Source organism: Macaca mulatta, chromosome X (genome assembly GCF_049350105.2).
Source record: "Macaca mulatta isolate MMU2019108-1 chromosome X, T2T-MMU8v2.0, whole genome shotgun sequence".
Lineage (NCBI taxonomy): Eukaryota > Metazoa > Chordata > Mammalia > Primates > Cercopithecidae > Macaca > Macaca mulatta.
The window spans coordinates 55,296,741-55,318,265 of record NC_133426.1 but is presented as its reverse complement, the minus strand read 5'-3'; positions in this window follow the sequence as shown (position 1 = coordinate 55,318,265).

Sequence of the window (21,525 nt, the reverse complement as noted above, 5' to 3'; positions counted from 1 at the left end):
ATATCTAATCATAAATAAGTTCAACAACATTTTCCCAGTACTATTCTATATTTATACTCTTAACAAAGTTACTCTTCCTACAAAGGAGGAGTAAAGATAACAAGAAAAGTTACTCGTAGGTCTTTTGAAGGTATTTTAATCTATGCTGGCATGGATATAAGCAATCTGTTAATAAGCATGAGAAGAAGTCATCAGGCATATTCCCAGTAAACTAACAGCAGTCATCCAAGCAACACCAGAATGTAATCTTTCGAGATCAATGTTTGCTTTATGAGATTCCAGTGTCACCCATTATCAGTATGGAAGCCTTTTAAAAGTGTATCTATATTTGTTTAACAACATTATCACAAAAATAAATTTCTGCAAATAGAAAACATGGTATGTCAAAGCACTCACAATTATAGGTTCAGCTGTCTGGGAAGTCTCTCCATCATTTCCTCTTCCTCTAGATTTGGATCTTGTCTTTACATGTCCATTCATATTTCATGCTGAAAGTAGAATACTGTGATTTTGAAAATGTACTTAAAAGAATAGCTATATATGAACACTTCATGGCCAAATGGTGACTTGAAATTTTATTTTAATTTTTGTAAATGATAGGGTCTCGCTACGTTGCCCAGCCTGGTCCTGAACTCCTGTAATCCTCCTGTCTCAAGCAATCTTCCTGTATATCAGCTTCCACAGTGCCCTTTTCTTTTCAAATTTAAAAACATTTGCAGAGAAAGTCCCAGGGTCATTACAAGTATGCATGCTTTCTAATCACAGTAAATAAGCCTTTGCTTATATATCCTCAAGCAGGCAGAGAACTGCCCTTATGAACATGGTTAAAGAAAAAAAAAAAAAGCCTGGGGATGTTTCTGATGATTTTTGGTTTCACAACTGGACTCTAGAGACTAGAGATTTAGAATTTTAGTATATAGTGCTTTCATCACACTCTGATTTACTAGGCTCATTTCCCCACTAAAATCAAGTTTTGTTGGAATACACAGCCTTACCCATTCCTACCCATGACATTCATGTAGAAGGTGAGAAGTTGTGACACAGAGTGAAGGGTGTGCTCCTCACTGGACACCTCTGCCAGGCACTCTCCAGTCCTCAGGGCTGTGGTCAGCAGCCCACAGTATTCCCAGATTCAAGGTCCCTTCCTTACTGCCCGTCCCACTTCTTCCGGGGTTCTCACCAAGGAGTCTGGAATCTGTCTTCTTTCAGGGGCTCCAGGTGTTTTCAGGACTCAGATACCTCCAACAGCACCCCCAGTGCTTGCTCCATCTTCACCTGACACCCCCTACTCCTTTACTCCGTTGTTCAACCTTCTTTCCTCCCTTGTTCCAGCCCAGCCACGATGACAAGGCCCATGGCGGCTATGCCACCTGTGAAGAGAAGATGAACTCGAGCCCCTCCCTCTTCCAAAGTCACAGACCAACCTGCCTGACCTACTCGAAGACTGCTAGCTCCTCCTCACATCCACTCACACTTAAACTCCTGAAAGGTCTGAACCGGGGACTCACCACCTGAGTCTCAGTTGAGGAAAAAGAACAAAGACCTCAGGACGACCACCTGCTCTGGCACAGCTTTGAGCACAGAACACGGACAGCAAAAGGTGCAAGGTTATCAAATACCCTATTGTACTTCCAACCCACATTTGAAGACTCACTTTACAAGACTTCAAAATCTCAATAAATATCCATTCCTCCTCTGATACCCTCTTAAGGCTCTGTCCAGATATTGTTCTCCCTTAGAGTGCTATGTAGTAAAGATAGCTGTGTCTTATCAATAATTGATGGCAATAGCAGACATGTGCACTGATCCATAGGAGGGTGTGGATGCTGAGGTTTTCCCACCTCTGCAGACAAGGAACCACTAGTTCTCCTGAGTATGAAAAGAGGCTTGTGCAGTTCCTTCTTTTTTGCATCCATCCTTTCCTCCCTGTCCAGGCATTTTGGGGACTGACAGACCGAGGTTACCTTTAGGGAAAGATGTGTCACAGAAAGATCCCTGTAACAGAAATAGCCATTATGAACTTTAATACCTAATTTGCACATGCATTGATCAATTATGTCCTTTCCTGTTTCTCAGATTTCTGTCATATTTGCAATGACCTAGCCAATTCCCATAAAATAAACACCTTCACATGATTTCTTTATAGTTTTGGATGCCTTGTTGCATAATTGTGTCTCTGAAGTGACACTAATTTTGCTGAATATGCCTGTGTTCATTCGGACAGTGTATGGTTCAGAAATACCCATAGATATGGGTACTAGGATTTGGACTCATGTACTATTGCATGTTGTACAATGGTGTTGCCTATGCTCACCATAATATACAGGCATGCATCACTTATTGACTGGGATACATTCTGAGAGATGCCTCAGTTGATCACTATGTGATCATCCTGCAGTGTTTCTATGCAAATCTAGATGGTATAGCCTGGCCTGCTGCACACTAGGCTATATGCTATAACTTATTGCTCCTGGGCTATACATCTGTACAGCATGTTACTGTAAGAAGTGCTGTAGGCATTTGAAACACAAGTATTTGTGTATCTAAACACAGAAAATATACTGTAAATATACAGTATATTACTACTATAATCTTATGAGACCATCCTTATTATGATACCGTCCTTATTTATGTAGTCCATAGTTGACTGAAACATTGTAATACAGTGCATGGAGAGTATTATCCAGATATCTGTCAAACAACTATTGATAAGACATAGCTGTCATTACTGTATAATGGTCTAAGGGAGAGCAACATCTGGACAGAGCCTTATGAAAATATCAGAGGAGGAAGGGATATTTATTGAGATTTTGAAGTCTGTGGTAAAGTGAGTCTTCAAATGTGGGTGAGGAAGGACAATAGGGTATGTGGTAAGGGTTACAATATATGAATAATTGTTTAGGATGGGTGGATTTAGCAATGCAAGGATTTTCAAAGCATTCAGAGAGTCTTGGGGTTAAAAAATGTTATTTGGATTTTTTTATTGAAACACAGATGGGGGCCTAGCAAGGTGGCTGATGCCAATAATCCCAGCACTTTGGGAAGCTGAGGCAGGAGGATCGCTAGAGCCCAGGAATTTGAGGCTGCAGTGAGCTACAGTTGCACCACTGCACTCCAGCCTAGGTGACAGAGAAAGACCCCATAACTTAAAAAACAAAAACAAACGAACAAAAACAATTACCTGAAAGAAAAGAAGATGGGTCTTTCATGAAGTTCCTGGAATGAACAATGAAGTTATTTGCAGGTTCCTTTCTGGGCAAGAGTTTCCCGGAATGGTAAAGCAATGCTGATGAAAACTACAGATGAGTAAAACTCTTGTTAATGTAGACAGTAAGCTATATACATCATCTCCATTTTCACTATTTATGCTTACATTTACCATCAGTTAAATGTAAGAGAGATGGTATATGGAAGAGAGGGAGAGAATGGCAGCTTTGACGAGAAAGTAATATTTTTTAAAGAAATCAGAATATGCACTTTTAATTGACTCTTATATATACCGATTGACTGGATTCTTTTTAGGAAATAACTTTAGTGAGAAAAGGGAGATCCTCTCTCTTTCAATCTCTCTCACTCTCTATCTCTCTCTCTTTCTCTCTCTCTCTCAAGCTGCATTAGGAAATGTAGAGAAACAACTGGGAAGCAGCTGTGTCTGCATTGCCTTCCAAGGCAAGCCATCAATCAAGAGAATGGAACTTTGATGTCTGCCATAACACTTGTCAGGCTGCTTGGACATGTGCCAAGGGGAGCTAAAAACCAACAGCAACACCCTAGACTCCTCCATCAGGAAGTTTACTTGAGTGATGTACAACTCAGCAGTTTGTCCACAAAGGCAAAGAAGAAAGATTAGATTGAGCCAGCCTTGTGGAGGAGTCTAAATGGGAGGTAGCGAAAAAGCATCACACTCAAGACTCTGTTCCCCACAGCTTTGGATGGAAAGACCACTTCAGCTGCTTAGTCCTCTTCCTCACTCAAGGTCAAAATAGGGCAAATCCCTGGCTCAGCAGGAACACTTCCATCCCTCCATTCCAAATATTGCTTTCCTTCTAGAAGCACTCAGAGGCATGTAAGGACTGACAAGTTTATTCGGATAAAGTTGGTGATAATATTCCTGTACAGATACTCTTTGACTTAGATGGGATTATGTCCCAACGTACTTGAAATCAAACCAGGCTCTTTTCTTGGGGCTTTATGCCTACAAAAACATTTAATCCCCAAACAAGAGCTCTATTAGTAGCGTATATCCTCACCTGACGTCACACAAGACAGTCCTGAGTCACAGAGGCTCTATCACTTGCTAAGGGTCACAGTCTGATGTATGATGGGGTCCAGAATTGTTCCCAGACAATTTCCCTCCAGAGCCCATGCCTTCAACCACCATGCACTGTGGGCTTTCCCTAGATGACCACAAGAGGAGCCACCATGGAGATCCATTTTCATTACTAAAAGAGAGCTTGACAAAGTGACAAGAATATGTATGATCAAATGACCCACTTTGTTGCTTTTTTGTGAGGATTAACTGAAAGAATGTACCTCAAGTTTGTCCAACACTGGTGCCTGGTACATACATTGTTGCTTTCATGTCAACTTTGTTATCTCAGGTAGAAAGAATTGAAAGTTCATCTTAAGGTCTTCATTTACTTAATTCTATATGCTTGAAATTGTACCAAATGATCATGTGTTACTTTGGTATAAAATGCAGGTTATTTTTAGATAGGAAAAAGTATCAGTGGGGAGAGATGTCCCATCTTGAACCTAAGCTTTGTGGGGTTTTTTTCATCTTTTTTATTATTATTATACTTTAAGTTCTAGGGTACATGTGCATAATGTGCAGGTTTGTTACATATGTATACTTGTGCCATATTGGTGTGCTGCACCCATCAACTCGTCAGCACCCATCAACTCGTCATTTACATCAGGTATAACTCCCAATGCAATCCCTCCCTCCTCCCCGCTCCCCATAATAGGCCCCGGTGTGTGATGTTCCCGTTCCCAAGTCCAAGTGATCTCATTGTTCAGTTCACACCTATGAGTGAGAACATGTGGTGTTTGGTTTTCTCTTTTTGTGATAGTTTGATGAGAATGATGGTTTCCAGCTGCATCCATGTCCCTACAAAGGACACAAACTCATCCTTTTTGATGGCTGCACAGCATTCTATGGTGTATATGTGCCACATTTTCTTAATCCAGTCTGTCACTGATGGACATTTGGGTTGATTCCAAGTCTTTGCTATTGTGAATAGTGCCGCAATGAACATACGTGTGCATGTGTCTTTACAGCAGCATGATTTATAATCCTTTGGGTATATCCCCAGTAATGGGATGGCTGGGTCATATGGTACTTCTAGTTCTAGAACCTTGAGGAATCGCCATACTGTTTTCCATAATGGTTGAACTAGTTTACAATCCCACCAACAGTGTAAAAGTGTTCCTATTTCTCCACATCCTCTCCAGCACCTGTTGTTTCCTGACTTTTTAATGATTGCCATTCTAACTGGTGTGAGATGGTATCTCATTGTGGTTTTGATTTGCATTTCTCTGATGGCCAGTGATGATGAGCACTTTTTCATGTGTCTGTTGGCTGTATGAATGTCTTCTTTTGAGAAATGTCTGTTCATATCCCTTGCCCACTTTTTGATGGGGTTGTTTTTTTCTTGTAAATTTGTTTGAGTTCTTTGTAGGTCCTGGATAATATTCTCCCATTCTGTAGGTTGCCTGTTCACTCTGATGGTAGTTTCTTTTGCTGTGCAGAAGCTCTTTCATTTAATTAGATCCCATTTGCCAATTTTGGCTTTTGTTGCTGTTGCTTTTGGTGTATTAGACATGAAGTCCTTGCCCATGCCTATGTCCTGAATGATATTACCTAGGTTTTCTTCTAGGGTTTTTATGGTATTAGGTCTAACATTTGAGTCTCTAATCCATCTTCAATTAATTTTCATATAAGGAGTAAGGAAAGGATCCAGTTTCAGCTTTCTAAATATGGCTAGCCAATTTTTCCAGCACCGTTTATTAAATAGGGACTCTTTTCCCCATTTCTTGTCTTTTTGTCAAAGATCAGATGGCTGTAGGCCTGTGGTATTATTTCTGAGGGCTCTGTTCTGTTCCATTGGTCTATATCTCTGTTTTGGTACCAGTAACAGGCTGTTTTGGTTACTGTAGCCTTGTAGTATAGTTTGAAGTCAGGTAGCATGATGCCTCCAGCTTTGTTCTTTTGACTTAGGATTCTCTTGGCAATGTGGGCTCTTTTCTCGTTCCATATGAACTTTAAAGCAGTTTTTTCCAATTCTGTGAAGAAAGTCATTGGCAGCTTGATGGGGATGGCATTGAATCTATAAATTACCTTGGGCAATATGGCCATTTTCACGATATTGATTCTTCCTATCCATGAGAATGGTATGTTCTTCCATTTGTTTGTGTCCTCTTTTATTTCACTGAGCAGTGGTTTGTAGTTCTCCTTGAAGAGGTCCTGACATCCCTTGTAAGTTGGATTCCTAGGTATTTTCTTCTCTTTGAAGCTATTGTGAATGGGAGTTCATTCATGATCAATTCTATCAATTTTGTTGATCTTTTTAAAAAACCAACTCCTGGATTCATTGATTTTTTGGAGAGATTTTTGTGTCTCTATCTCTTTCAGTTCTGCTCTGATCTTAGTTACTTCTTGCCTTCTGCTAGCTTTTGAATGAGTTTGCTCTTGCTTCTCTAGTTCTTTTAATTGTGATGTTAGAGTGTCAATTTTAGATCTTTCCAGCTTTCTCTTGTGGGTATTTAGTGCTCTAAATTTCCCTCTACACACTGCTTTAAGTGTGTCCCAGAGATTCTGGTATGTTGTATCTTTGTTCTCATTGGTTTCAAAGAACATCTTTATTTCTGCCTTCTCTTCGTTATGTAACCAGTAGTCATTCAGGAGCAGGTTGTTCAGTTTCCATGTAGTTCAGAGGTTTTGATTGAGATTTTTAGTCCTGAGTTCTAGTTTGATTGCACTGTGGTCTGAGAGATAGTTTGTTATAATTTCTGTTCTTTTACATTTGCTGAGGAGTGCTTTACTTGTGGTCAATTTTGGAATAAGTGTGATGTGGTGCTGAAAAGTATGTATATTCTATCGATTTGGGGTGGAGAATTCTGTAGATGTCTATTAGGTCTGCTTGGTACAGAGATGAGTTCAATTCCTGGATATCCTTGTTAACTTTCTGTCTCATTGATCTGTCTAATGTTGACAGTGGGGTGTTGAAGTCTCCTATTATTATTGTATGGGAGTCTAAGTCTCTTTGTAAGTCTCTAAGGACTTGCTTTATGAATCTGAGTGCTCCTGTATTGGGTGCATATGCATTTACGATACTTAGCTCTTCCTGTTGAATTGATCCCTTTACCATTATGTAATGGCCTTCTTTGTCTCTTTTGACCTTTGATGTTTTAAAGTCTGTTTTATCAGAGACTAGGATTGCAACCCCTGCTTTTTTTTTGTTTTCCATTTGCTTGGTAGATTTCTCCATCCCTTTATTTTGAGCCTCTGTGTGTCTCTGCATGAGGGATGGGTCTCCTGAATACAGCAAACTGATGGGTCTTGACTCTATCCAGTTTGCCAGTCTGTGTCTTTTAATTGGACCATTTAGTCCATTTACATTTAAGGTTAAAATTGTTATGTGTGAACTTGATCCTGTCATTATGATATTAACTGGTTATTTTGCTTGTTAGTTGATGCAGTTTCTTCCTAGCATTGATGGTCTTTACATTTTGGCATGTTTTTGCAATGGCTGGTACCAGTTGTTCCTTTCCATGTTTAGTGCTTCCTTCAGGGTCTCTTGTGAGGCAGGCCTGGTGGTGACAAAATCTCTAAGCATTTGCTTATCTGTAACAGATTTTATTTCTCCTTCACTTATGACACTTAGTTTGGCTGGATATGAAATTCTGGGTTAAAAATTCTTTTCTTTAAGAATGTTGAATATTGGCCCCCACTCTCTTCTGGCTTGTAGAGTTTCTGCCAAGAGATCTGCTGTTAGTCTGATGGGCTTTCCTTTGTGGGTAACCCGACCTTTCTCTCTGCCTGCCCTTAACAGTTTTTCCCTCATTTCAACTTTGGTGAATCTGACAATTATGTGTCTTGCAGTTGCTCTTCTCGAGGAGTATCTTTGTGGCATTCTCTGTATTTCCTGAATTTGAATGTTGGCCTGCCTTACTAGATTGGGGAAGTTCTCCTGGATGATATCCTGAAGAGTGTTTTCCAACTTGGTTCCATTTTCCCCCTCACTTTCATGCACCCCAATCAGATGTAGATTTGGTCTTTTCACATAATCCCATACTTCTTGAAGGCTTTGTTCATTTCTTTTTCCTCTTTTTTGTTTAGACGTCTCTTCTCGCTTCATTTCATTCATTTGATCTTCAGTCGCTGATACTTTCTTCCAGTTGATCGAGTCAGTTACTGAAGTTTGTGCATTTGTCACGTATTTCTCATGTCATGGTTTTTATCTCTGTCAGTTCATTTATGGCCTTCTCTGCATTGATTATTCTAGTTATCCATTTTTCCATTCTTTTTTCAAGATTTTTAGTTTCTTTGCACTGGGTACGTAACTACTCCTTTAGCTCTGAGAAGTTTGATGGACTGAAGCCTTCTTCTCTCAACTCATCAAAGTCATTCTCCATCCAGCTTTGATCCATTGCTGGTGATGAGCTGCGTTCCTTTGGAGGGGGAGATGCACTCTTTTTTTTTTTAATTTCCAGCTTTTCTGCCCTGCTTTTTCCCCATCTTTGTGGTTTTATCTGCCTTTGGTCTTTGATGATGGTGATGTACTGATGGGGTTTTGGTGTGGGTGTCTTTCCCGTTTGTTAGTTTTCCTTCTAACAGTCAGGACCCTCAGCTGTAGATCTGTTGGAGATTGCTTGAGGTCCACTCCAGACCCTGCTTGCCTGGGTATCAGCAGCAGAAGCTGTAGAAGATAGAATATTGCTGAACAGCAAGTGTACCTGTCTGATTCTTGCTTTGGAAGCTTCATCTCAGGGGTGTACTCCACCGTGTGAGGTGTGGGGTGTCAGTCTTCCCCTAGTGGGGGATGTCTCCCAGTTAGGCCCCTCGGGTCACAGACCCATCCAAGCAGGCAGCCTGTCGGTTCTCAGATCTCAACCTCCATGTTGGGAGATCCACTGCTCTCTTCAAAGCTGTCAGACAGGGTCGTTTGCATCTGCAGAGGTTTCTGCTGCTTTTTGTTTAGCAGTGCCCTGTCCCCAAAGGTGGAGTCTACAGAGATAGGCAGGCCTCCTTGAGCTGCTGTGGGCTCCACCCAGTTGGAGCTTCCCAGTGGCTTTACCTACTTAAGCCTCAGCAATGGTGGGCGCCCCTCCCCCAGCCTCGCTGCTGCCTTGCCATTAGATCGCAGACTGCTGTGGTAGCAATGAGGGAGGCTCCGCGGGCGTGGCACCCTCCCAGCCAGGTGTGGGATATAATCTCCTAGTGTGCCATTTGCTAAGACCCTTGGTAAAGCACAGTATTGAGATGTGAGTTACCCGATTTTCCAGGTGTTGTGTGTCTCAGTTCCCCTGGCTAGGAAAAGGGATTCCCTTCCCCCTTGCACTTGCCAGGTGAGGTGATGCCTCGCTCTGCTTCAGCTCTCGCTATTCAGGCTGCAGCAGCTGACCAGCACCGATTGTCTGGCACTCCCTAGTGAGATGAACCCGGTACCTTGGTTGAAAATGCAGAAATCACCTGTCTTCTGTGTTGTTCGCACTGGGAGCTGGAGACTGGAGCTGTTCCTATTCAGCCATCTTGCTCCGTCCCCCCACCTAAGCTTTGTTAATCCCTGGGGTTCAGAGATGTCCATGCATGTTTGTCAAATTGCTGGGGCCAAAGTTGGCAGGAGGAGCCGAGCAGTGTCCATGCAGAGGGCTTACTCCAATAGACAAAATGTCAGGGAAGAAGAAAACCTTAATTGTAGAGGTCAGGGACATTTCTGTCTCTCCAGGGAATTGTCCCCTGACCAGCCTCCCTTACTTAAGTTATATGAGGAGAGGAGGACAACAAGAAAGCTCTGGAAGATAGAATAAAGTGGAGCCCAAGTGTTGTGTAATATATGCATTGTGTTGTGGAATTAAAAAGAAAATAACTTGCACACTGAGGTCAACTTGGGACTCTTTGAGGGTGCATGGAGAAGAGTATGGCCATCACCCACTTCCTGGCTATACTTCAAAACTTCCTTCAACTTGGTGAGTTTGTCAGTCATACCTCAATCAGGTAGTTAAACAAAATAACTCCCTTAGAAAATTTTCTGCCCTTCTCTAAAGTTATTCTTCTAGAGCAAGTCACATGTCTTTTCTCTCTTCAAATTCTCCATTTTTTTTTTTTATTTTATAAACTTTAGCATGACTCCTAAGGTCTGTGAGTCAGTTTTCTCATCTGTAAAAGGAAAGAAATGATAGTAACTGCCTGGTGGGGTTGTTAAGATGACTGACTGTTGTAATCAATGCATAAAGCTATCAGTATAGTGCCTGACAGAGGGAGTGCAATAGAAAAGTGAATAAAGCCTCCACATGCACAACACTGCATTTTCCTAAAGTTCCTCTCTGTTGACTGACATTCCATTTCCCTCCTAATCCTGAGGACACCTGCTCTCACCCCACCTGCTTCTCTCATCTCCCTGGGGACCTGCACAGCCTCCTGTCTCCAGCTGCCATCTGCATCCAGTTTCACCATGATGGCACTTTGAGTTAGTCTTAGCCCCCTATTTGTATCCTCCCACAGACCCACCAGCTGTCCTTAGAAGGCATCAGAGAATTTTAATTAACAAATCTCCCTCCCTTCATAAAAGTTGGTAACCGATATCTCTTTTACAATGAAGAAAAGTCACATTATCATATTTTTGGGAAAAAGTCACTTAACATTTCAAAAATTAAAAATGTAACAGCAGAATTCAAAACAGAACTATTGGAACAATGTAAACAATGTAAACAGAACTCATGGAACACTAACCAGGTAATGTTCACCTTGAAAACAGGTCCAGAATTAATTCACAAAGTGCTTGCTGCACAGCTCAGTTTTTACAGAGTGATTATTCTCTGTAAGGCCAACCAACATATAGAATACATATGTAGTTATGTGTGGGAGATGACATTGAAACAGACATGCAGAGAGGCAAAGACAGACAAAGGCATAACACATCATAGTGAATGCATATGTCCTTTTAGGAGAATAGTATTTTATTGTGAATATGTACCATATATTCTTTGTCCATTTGTCCATTGATGGACACTTACACTGGTTCCACATCTTGGCTATTGTGAATAGTACTTCAATAAACAAACAAGTGCAGGTATCTTTTTGATACACTGATTTCATTCCATTTGGATAAATATCCAGTAGTGGGAATGCTGGATAATATGGTAGTTCTATTTTTAGTTTTTTGAGAAATCTCCATACTGTTTTTCATAGTGGCTACACTAGTCTACATTCCCACTAACAGTCTATAAGCATTCCTTTCTCTCCACATTATTTTTTTGCTTTTTAATAATAACCATTCTGACTGGTGTGAGATGGCATCTCATTGTGGTTTTAGTTTACAATTCTCTGATGATCAGTGATGTTGAAAAATTTTTCATGTTTGTTGGCTACTTGTATGACATCTTTTGAGAAGTGTCTGTCCATGTCCTTTACCCACTTTTTAATGGTGTTGTTTGTCCTTTTCTTATTGATTTTAATTACTTACAGATTCTGGATATTTGTACTTTATCAGATGCATAGTTTGCAAAAATTTTCTCCTATTCTGTAAGTTGTCTGTTTACTCTTTTGATAGTTTCTTTTGCTGTGCAGAAGCTCTTTCATTTAACTGTCACTTAACAACATTTTGTTTTGTTGCATTTGCTTTTGAAGTCTTAGTCATCAACTATTTGCCTAGGCCAATGTCCAGAAGAAATTTTCCTAGGTTTTCTTCCAAGATTTTCATAGGTAGTGACCTTACATTTAAGTCTTTAATCCATCTTGAGTTTATTTTTGTATACAGTGAAAGGAAGGGGTCCAGTTTCAATCTTCTCCATACAGTTAGTTAGTTATCCAAGCATCATTTACTGAATAGGATATCCTTTTCCCATTGTTTATTTTTGTCAACTTTGTCAAAAATCAGTTGGAGTAAGTGTGTGGCTTCATTTCTGGGTTCTCTATTCTATTCCATTGATCTATGTGTCTATTTTTGTACCAGTACCATGCTGTTTCGGTTACTATATCCTTGTAGTATAGTTTGAAATCAAGTAATGTGATGCCTGTACTCTGTTATTTTTGCTTAGGATTGCTCTGACAAGTCAGGCTTTTTGGTTTCATATAAATTTTAGAATAGACTTTTTCTAACTCTGTGATAAATGTTGTCTGTAGTTTGCTAAGAATTACATTAAATCTGAAGATTGCTTTGGGTAATATAGGCATTTTAATGATCTTGATTCTTCCAATCCATGAGTATGGAATATTTTTCCATTAGTTTGTGTCATCTATGATTTCCTTTATCAGTGTTTAATAGTTCTTCTTGTCTTAGAGTTCTTCTTTCACCTCCTTGGTTAGATGTATTTCTAGATATTTTGCAGGAGGGAAAGGAAGGAGGCTATTGTAAGTGGAATTTCATTCTTGATTTGTTTCTCAGGTTGAACGTTATTGGTGTATAGAAATGCCACTGATTTTCTGTACATTGATTTCATATATTGAAACATTGCTGAAGTCATTTATCAGGTCTAAAAGCCCTTTTGGAGAAATCTTTAGAGATTTTTAGGTATAGAATTATATCAATGCAAACAGAGTTCATTCAACTTCCTCTTTTCCAATTTGGATGCCTTTAATTTCTTTTGCTTGTCTGATTGCTGTGGCTTGCACTTCCAGTACAGTTCTGAATAGGAGTGGGGAAAGTGGATATCTTTGTCTTGCTCCAGTTCTTCTTACTTGCTCCAGTTCTTCTAACTTGCTCCAGAATACTTCTAACTTTTGCTGGTTCAGTATAATGTTGACTGTGGGTTTGTCATAGATGGCTCTTAATATTTTGAGGCATGCTTCTTCAATGCCTAGTTTGAGTTTTTATGAAAGGATGTTGATTTTGTCTAATACTTTTTATGCATTCATAGTCTTTCATATCCTGGATCATTTTCCTAGTTTCTTTGTATTGGATTTCAACTTTCTCTTGGATCGCATTGAGTTTCCTTGCAATCCATATTTTGTTTTAATTATTATTATACTTTAAGTTCTAGGGTACATGTGCACAATGTGCAGGTTTGTTACATAGCTATGCATGTGCCATATTGGTGTGCTGCACCCATCAACTTGTCATTTATATTAGGTATTTCTCCTAATGCTATCCCTTTCCCGGCCCCCCACCGCATGACAGGCCCCAGTGTGTGATGTTCCCCACCCTGTGTCCAAATGTTCTCATTGTTCAATTCCCACCTATGAGTGAGAACATGCAGTGTTTGGTTTTCTGTCCTTGTGATGGTTTGCTCAGAATAATGGTTTCCAGCTTCATCCACGTTCCTGTAAAGGACATGAACTCATCTTTTTTATGGCTGTATAGTATTCTGTGGTGTATATGTGCCACATTTTCTGAACCCAGTCTATCATTGATGGACATTTGGGTTGGTTCCAAGTCTTTCTTATGGTGAATAGTGTTGCAATAAACATACGTGTGCATGTGTCTTTATAGTAGAATGATTTATACTCCTTTGGGTACATACCCAGTAATGGGATCACTGGGTCAAATGGTATTTCTAGTTCTAGACCCTTGAGGAATTGCCACACTGTCTTCTACAATGGTTGAACTAGTTTCCAGTCCCACCAACAGTGTAAAAGCATTCCTATTACTTCACATCCTCCCCAGCATCTGTTGTGCCCTGACTTTTTAATGTTCGCCATTCTAACCGGTGTGAGATGGTATCTCATTGTGGTTTTGATTTGCATTTCTCTGATGACCAGTGATGACGAGCATTTTTTCATGTCTGTTGGCTGCACAGATGTCTTCTTTTGAGAAGTGTCTGTTCATATCCTTTGCCCACTTTCTGATGGGGTTGTTTTCTCTTGTAAATTTGTTTAAGTTCTTTGTAGATTCCTGTCAGATGGATAGATTGCAAAAATTTTCTCCCATTCTGTGGGTTGCCTGTTCACTCTGATGGTAGTTTCTTTTGCTGTGCAGATTTAATAGATCCCATTTGTCAATTTTGGCTTTTGTTGTCATTGCTTTCAGTGTTTTAGTCATGAAGTCTTTGCCCATGCCTATGTCCTGAATGCTATTGCTTAGGTTTTCTTCTAGGGTTTTTATGGTTTTAAGTCTAACATTTAATTGTTTAATACAGCTTGAATTAATTTTTGTATAGGGTGAAAGGAAGGGATCCAGTTTCAGCTTTCCACATGTGGCTAGGCAGTTTTCCCAGCACCATTTATTAAATAAGGAATCCTTTCCCCATTTCTTGTTTTTGTCAGGTTTGTCAAAGATCAGATGGTTGCAGATGTGTTGCTGGGAACAGGCTCCAAGCCTGGCTCTAAACAGGCCATGAGAAACTGGCCATAAACGAGATCTCAGCAGCTCTGTGATATGCTCGTAATGGCTATGATGCACACAATGGAGGTTGCTGGTTTACCGAAATGAGGGCAAGAAACACCTGGCCCACCCATGGTGGAAAACCATTTAAGGCATTCCTAAACCACAAGCAATGGCATGAGTGATCTGTGCTTTAAAGACATGTTCCTGCTGCAGATAACAAGCCAGAGCCTGTCCCTTTGTTCTCCGTAAAGAATACTTTTAGTTAATCTATAAACTGCAGAAGCAATGTTTATCACAGGCTTACTATCAATAAATATGTGGGTCAAACTCTGTTCGAGTCTCTCAACTCTGAAGGCTGTTAGCCCCCCGATCCCACTTTGCACTCTATTTCTGTGTCTGTATCTTTATTCCTCTAGTGCTGCTGGGTTGGGGTCTCCATGACCAAGCTGGTCTTGGCAATGTATGGTGTTATTTCTGAGGCTTCTGTTCTATTCCACTGGTCTATATACCTGTGTTGGTACCAATACCATGCTGTTTTGGTTACTGTAGCATTGTAGTACAGTTTGAGATCAGGTAGTGTGATGCCTCCAGCTTTGTTCCTTTGGCTTAGGATTGTTTTGGCAATGCGGGCTCTTTTTTGGTTCCATATGAACTTTAGAGTAGTTTCTTCCAATTCAGTGAAGAAAGCCATTGGTAGCTTGATGGGGATGGCACTGACTCTGTAAAGTACCTTGGGCAGTATGGCCATTTTCAGGATATCAATTCTTCCTATCCATGAGCATGGAATGTTCTTCCATTTGTTTGTGTCCTCTTTTATTTCGTTGAGCAGTGCTTTGTAGTTCTCTTTGAAGAGGTCCTTGACATCCCTTGTAAGTTGTATTCCTAGGTATTTTATTCTCTTTGTAGCTATTGTGAATGGGACTTCACTCATGATTTGGCTCTCTGTTTGTCTTATTGGTGCATAGGAATGCTTGTGATTTTTGCACATTGATTTTATATCCCGAGACTTTGCTGAAGTTTCTTATCAGCTTAAGGAGATTTGGGTATGAGATGAGGGGGTCTTCTAAATATACAATCATGTCATCTGCAAACAGGGACAATTTGTCTTCCTCTTTTCCTAATTGAATACCCTTTATTTCTCTTGCCTGATTACCCTGGCCAGAAATTCCAACACTGTATTGAATAGGAGTGGTGAGAGACGGCATCCTTGTCTTGTGTCGGTTTTCAAAGGGAATGCTTCCAGTTTTTGCCCATTCAGTATGATACCGGCTGTGGGTTTGTCATAAATAGCTCTTATTATTTTGAGATACATTCCATCGATACCTAGTTTATTTACAGTTTTCAGCATGAAGGGCTGTTGAATTTTGTCAAAGGCCTTTTCTGCATCTATTGAGATAATCATGTGTTTTTTGTCGTTGGTTCTGTTTATGTGATGGATTACATTTATTGATTTGTGTATGTTGAACCAGCCTTGCATCCCAGGGATGAAGCCCACTTGATCGTGGTGAATAAGCTTTCTGATGTGCTGCTGGATTCAGTTTGCCAGTATTTTATTGAGGATTTTTGCGTCAGTGTTCATCAGTGATATTGGTCTAAAATTCTCTTTTTTTGTTGTATCTCAGTCAGGCTTTGGTATCTAATGATGCTGGCCTCATAAAATGAGTTACGGAGGATTCCCTCTTTTTCTATTGATTGGAATAGTTTCAGAAGGAATGTTACCAGCTCCTCTCTGTACCTCTGGTAGAATGCAGCTGTGAATCCATCTGGTTCTGGACTTTTTTTAGTTGGAAAGCTATTAATTATTGCCTTAATTAAAGCAATAATTGCAGTTATTGGTCTATTAAGAGATTCAACTTTTCCTGGTTTTGTCTTGGGAGGGTGTGTGTGTCCAAGAATTCATCCATTTCCTCCAGATTTTCTAGTTTATTTGCGTAGAGGTGTTCATAGTATTCTCTGATGGTAGTTTGTGTTTCTGTGGGATTGGTGGTGATATCCCCTTTATCATTTGTTATTTCATCTATTTGATTTTTATATTTTCTTCATTATTAGTCTGGCTACTGGTCTATCAATTTTGTTTATTTTTTCAAAAAGCCAGATCCTAGATTCATTGATTTTTTGAAGGATTTTTTGTGTCTCTATCTCCTTCAGTTCTGCTCTGATCTTAGTTATTTCTTGCCTTCTGCTAGCTTTTGAATTTGTCTGCTCTTCCTTCTCTAGTTCTTTTAATTGTGATGTTAGGGTGTCAATTTTAGATCTTTCCTGTTTCCTCTTGTGGGCATTTAGTTCTATAAATTTCCCTCTACACACTGCTTTAAATATGTCCCAGAGACTCTGGTACATTGTGTCTTTTATCTCATTGGTTTCAAGGAACATCTTTTTTTCTGCCTTCATTTCGTTATTTACTCAGTAGTCATTCAGGAGTAGGTTATTCAGTTTCCCTGTAGTTGTGTGGTTTTTGGTGAGTTTCTTAATCCTGAGTCCTAATTTGATTGCACTGTGCTTTGAGAGATAGTTTGTTGTGATTTCTGTTCTTTTACATTTGCTGGGGAGTGCTTTACTTCCAATTATGTGGTCAATTTTAGAATAAGTGAGATGTGGTGCTGAGAAGAATGTATATTCTCTGTTGATTTGGGGTGGAGAGTTCTGTAGATGTCTTATTATGTCAGCTTGGTGCAGAACTGAGTTCAATTCCTGGATATCCTTGTTAACCTTCTGTCTCGTTGATCTGTCTAATATTGACAGTGGCCGGGCGCGGTGGCTCAAGCCTGTAATCCCAGCACTTTGGGAGGCCGAGATGGGCGGATCATGAGGTCAGGAGATCGAGACCATCCTGGCTAACACAATGAAACCCCGTCTCCACTAAAAATACAAAAAAATTAGCCAGGCGTGGTGGCGGCGCCTGTAGTCCCAGCTACTCGGGAGGCTGAGGCAGGAGAATGGCGGGAACCCGGGAGGCGGAGCTTGCAGTGAGCCGAGATCGCGCCACTGCACTCCAGCCTGGGCGACAGAGCGAGACTCCGCCTCAAAAAAAAAAAAAAAAAAATATTGACAGTGGGGTGTTAAATTCTCCCATTATTATTGTGTGGGAGTCTAAGTCTCTTTGTAGGTCTCTAAGGACTTGCTTTATGGATCTGGGTGCTTCTGTATTGGGTGCATATATTTTTAGGATAGTTAGCTCTTCTTGTTGAATTGATCCCTTTACCATTATGTAATGGTCTTGTCTCTTTTGATCTTTGTTGGTTTAAAGTTTTATCAGAGACTACAATTGCAACTCCTGCTTTTTTATTTTGTTTTGTTTTCCATTTGCTTGGTGGATCTTCCTCCATCCCTTTATTTTGAGCCTGTGTGTGTCTCTGCAGGTGAGATGGGTCTCCCGAATGCAGCACACTGATGGGTCTTGACTCTATCCAATTTGCCAGTTTGTGTCTTTTAATTGGGACTTTTAGCCCATTTACATTTAAGGTTAATAATGTTATTCGTGAATTTGATCCCATCGTTATGATTTTAGCTGGTTATTTTGTCCATTAATTGATGCAGTTTCTTCATAGCATTGATGGTCTTTACAATTTGGCATGTTTTTGCAGTGGTTGGTACTTGTCGTTCCTTTCCATGTTTAGTGTTTCCTTTAATAGCTCTTGTAAGGCAGGCCTGGTGATGACAAAATCTCTCAGCATTTGCTTGTCTGTAAAGGATTTTATTTCTCATTTATTTATGAAGCTTAGTTTGGGTGGATATGAAATTCTGGGTTGAAAATTCTTTTCTTTAAGAATGTTGAATATTTGCCCACACTCTTCTGGCTTGTAGGGTTTCTGCTGAGAGATCCACTGTTAGTCTGATGGGCTTCCCTTTGTGGGTAACCCAACCTTTCTCTCTGGCTGCCCTTAACATTTTCTCCTTCTTTTCAACCTTGGTGAATCTGAACATTATGTGTCTTGGGGTTGCTCTTCCTGAGGAGTATCTTTGTGGTGTTCTCTGTATTTCTTGCATTTGAATGTTTGTCTGCCTTGCAAGTTTGAAAAAGTTCTCCTGGATAATATCCTGAAGAGTGTTTTCCAACTTGGTACCATTCTCCCCATCACTTTCAGGTACACCAATCAAATGTAGATTTGGTCTTTTCACATAGTCCCATATTTCTTGGAGGCTTTGTTCTTTTCTTTTTATTCTTTTTTTCTCTAACCTTGCCTTCTCACTTTATTTCATTAATTTTATCTTCAATCACTGATACCCTTTCTTCCACTTGATCGAATTGGCTATTGAAGCTTGTGCATGTACCACAAAGTTCTTGTGCCATGGTTTTCAGCTCCATCAGGTCATTTAAGGCCTTCTCTACACTGTTTATTCTTTTTAGCCATTTGTCTAATCTTTTTCCAAAGTTTTTAACTTCCTTGCAATGGGTTAGAACATGCTCCTTTAGCTTGGAGAAGTTTGTTATTACCAACCTTCTAAAGCCTACTTCTGTCAACTTGTCAAAGTCATTCTCCGTCCAGCTTTGTTCTGTTGCTGGCAAGGAGCTGCAATCTTTTGGAGGAGAAGAGGTGCTCTGGTTTTTAGAATTTTCAGCTTTTCTGCTCTGGTTTCTCCCCATCTTTGTGGTTTTATCTACCTTTGGTCTTTGATGTTGGTGACCTACAGATGGGGTTTTTGTGTAGATGTCCTTTTTGTTGGTGTCAATACTATTCCTTTCTGTGTGTTAGTTTTCCTTCTGACAGTCAGGTCCCTCAGCGGCAGGTCTGTTGGAGTTTGCTGGAGGTCCACTGCAGATCCTGTTTGCCTGGGTATCACCAGTGGAGGCTGTAGAACAGCAAATATTGCAGAACAGCAAATATTGCTGCCTCATCCTTCCCCTGGAAGCTTTGTCCCAGAAGAACATCCACCTGTATGAGGCATCAGTCTGGCCCTTACTGGGAGGTGTCTCCCAGTTAGGCTACATGGGGTCAGTGACCCACTTGAGGAGGCAGTCCGTGTGTTCTCAGAGCTCCAATGCTGTGCTGGGAGAACCACTGCTCTCTTCAGAGCTGTCAGACAGGGACGTTTAAGTCTGCAGAAGTTTCTGCTGCCTTTTGTTCAGCTATGCCCTGCCTACAGAAGTGGAGTCCATAGAGGCAGTAGGCCTTGCTAAGCTGCAGTGGGCTCTGCCCAGTTCGAGCTTCCCTGCTGCTTTGTTTACCTACTCAAGCCTCAGGAATGGTGGACGCCCCTCCCCCAACCAGTGTGTAGCCTTGCAGGTCAATCTCAGACTGCTGTGCTAGCAGTGAGCAAGGCTCTGTGGGCATGGGACCCAATGAGCCAGGCATAGGAAAATGTCTCCTGGTCTGCCAGTTGCTAAGACCATGGAAAAAGTGCAGTATGTGGGCAGGAATGTCCCGTTTTTTCAGGTACAGTCTGTCATGGCTTCCCTTGGCTAGGAAAGGGAAATCTCCTGACTCCTTGTGCTTCCTGGGTGAGGTGACGCCCTACCCTGCTTCAGCTCACCCTCCATGGGCTCCACTCAGTGTCCAACCAGTTCCATGAGATGATCCAGGTACCTCAGTTGGAAATGCAGAAATCACCCATCTTCTGCATCAATCATGCTGGGAGCTGCAGACCAGAGCTGTTCCTATTCGGCCATCTTGGAACAGGATCCACAATCCATATTTTGAATTCTTTATCTGTCATTTCAGACATTTCATTCTGGTTAGGATCCATTGCTAGGGAGCCAGTGTGAGCCTTTGGAGGTGTCAAAACTGGATGTTTTACTGTCAGAGTTCTTGCACTGATTCCTTCTCATTTGAGGGAGCTATTGCTTCTTATTTTTGAATTTGCTATCATTTGAATGGGGCCTTTTAGTTTTTTAATTCTTTTTTTTTTCCCTTCAAGGTATGACTGTGGTATATGCTGTGTAAGATTGATTGGCTTCATTTCCAGGTGCTTTCACGGGGCCAAAGCTGTTTATTCTCTTTAGCCATATGGGCTCGTTTGTTGTGGTTAGGTTCTGTGGAGAAGCATTCTCAGATTCTCCTTATTGTAGCCATGTATATTTTTTGGTAGTGCAGTTCATGATGCAGTGCAGTAGAAGGAGCAAAAGAGTGAGAACCAGTATGGTGCCCAGTGGATGCACCTGCCCTGACAGGGACAGCAGAAAGAAATTGTATTGGGGTGTGCTGAAAGTCTCGGGATGGTGGGGGGCGGTGGGGAAGGAATGTGGGGGAAGATGTGCACCAACTCCTTTTCCTGGGCCAGCAGAAACACTATTCACTTCCCTCTTAAGCCCCAGTTGCAGGACTCACGACCTTCTATTTATAAAGGCTTTGTCCTTTTGTTCCTGCCATAGTGTGGCTGTGGGCCTTAGATCCTGCTCTCTAATGGTTACCACTAGAATGGGGATGGGGCAGAGCCTCTTCCCCTAGTCCAGGACAGGCAACTCCATAGTCTGAACTTTGTTGCCGGGATGCTGCTGCTCTGTGTAGGGTGGGAACTTAGGCCCTGCCCTTCTAGAAAGCCTTAGCAGGCACAGACTCACTTTCAGCTAGGGTGGGGCCACTGGAAAAACACAAAAAGCATTTTCTTTTAGTGCATGCTCACTGGGACTCTTGTGAGAAGAATCGCCACTCACTCGGAAACTGTGTGTTGGGAGCAGGGTAGGGAGGGTGGTGCAGGGATGTTGCAGAGAGAGGTGGTGTAGGGGGAGAGGGGGACAGGTGTTAGCAGAGGGAGGTGTTGAGGGGGAAGGAAGAGGTGTTGGAGGAGGGATGTGGTGGGCATTATTGGTGGTGGGTGGGGAGGGGTGTTGGCCAGTGGGACTGGTGTGTGTGGGAGATGACACCCTCTCGAGGCCCATTCCTGGGCATCGGTGCTGCCCCCTTCAGCAGTTTGTGCTGTGTCTGCATTTTCTTTGTCCCAAGGGGGACCCCCTCCCTTCAGGGCAGACTGCATTAAGGATTAGATCTCCAGGGGGCCACATGTCCCTGGGGAACTATCGGTTTCCTGTGCTTGTCAAAGTCAGAATGATGTGAAAGAAAAATTAAAACCTGGGGCCCCGATTCACTGCACCAAAAGAAAA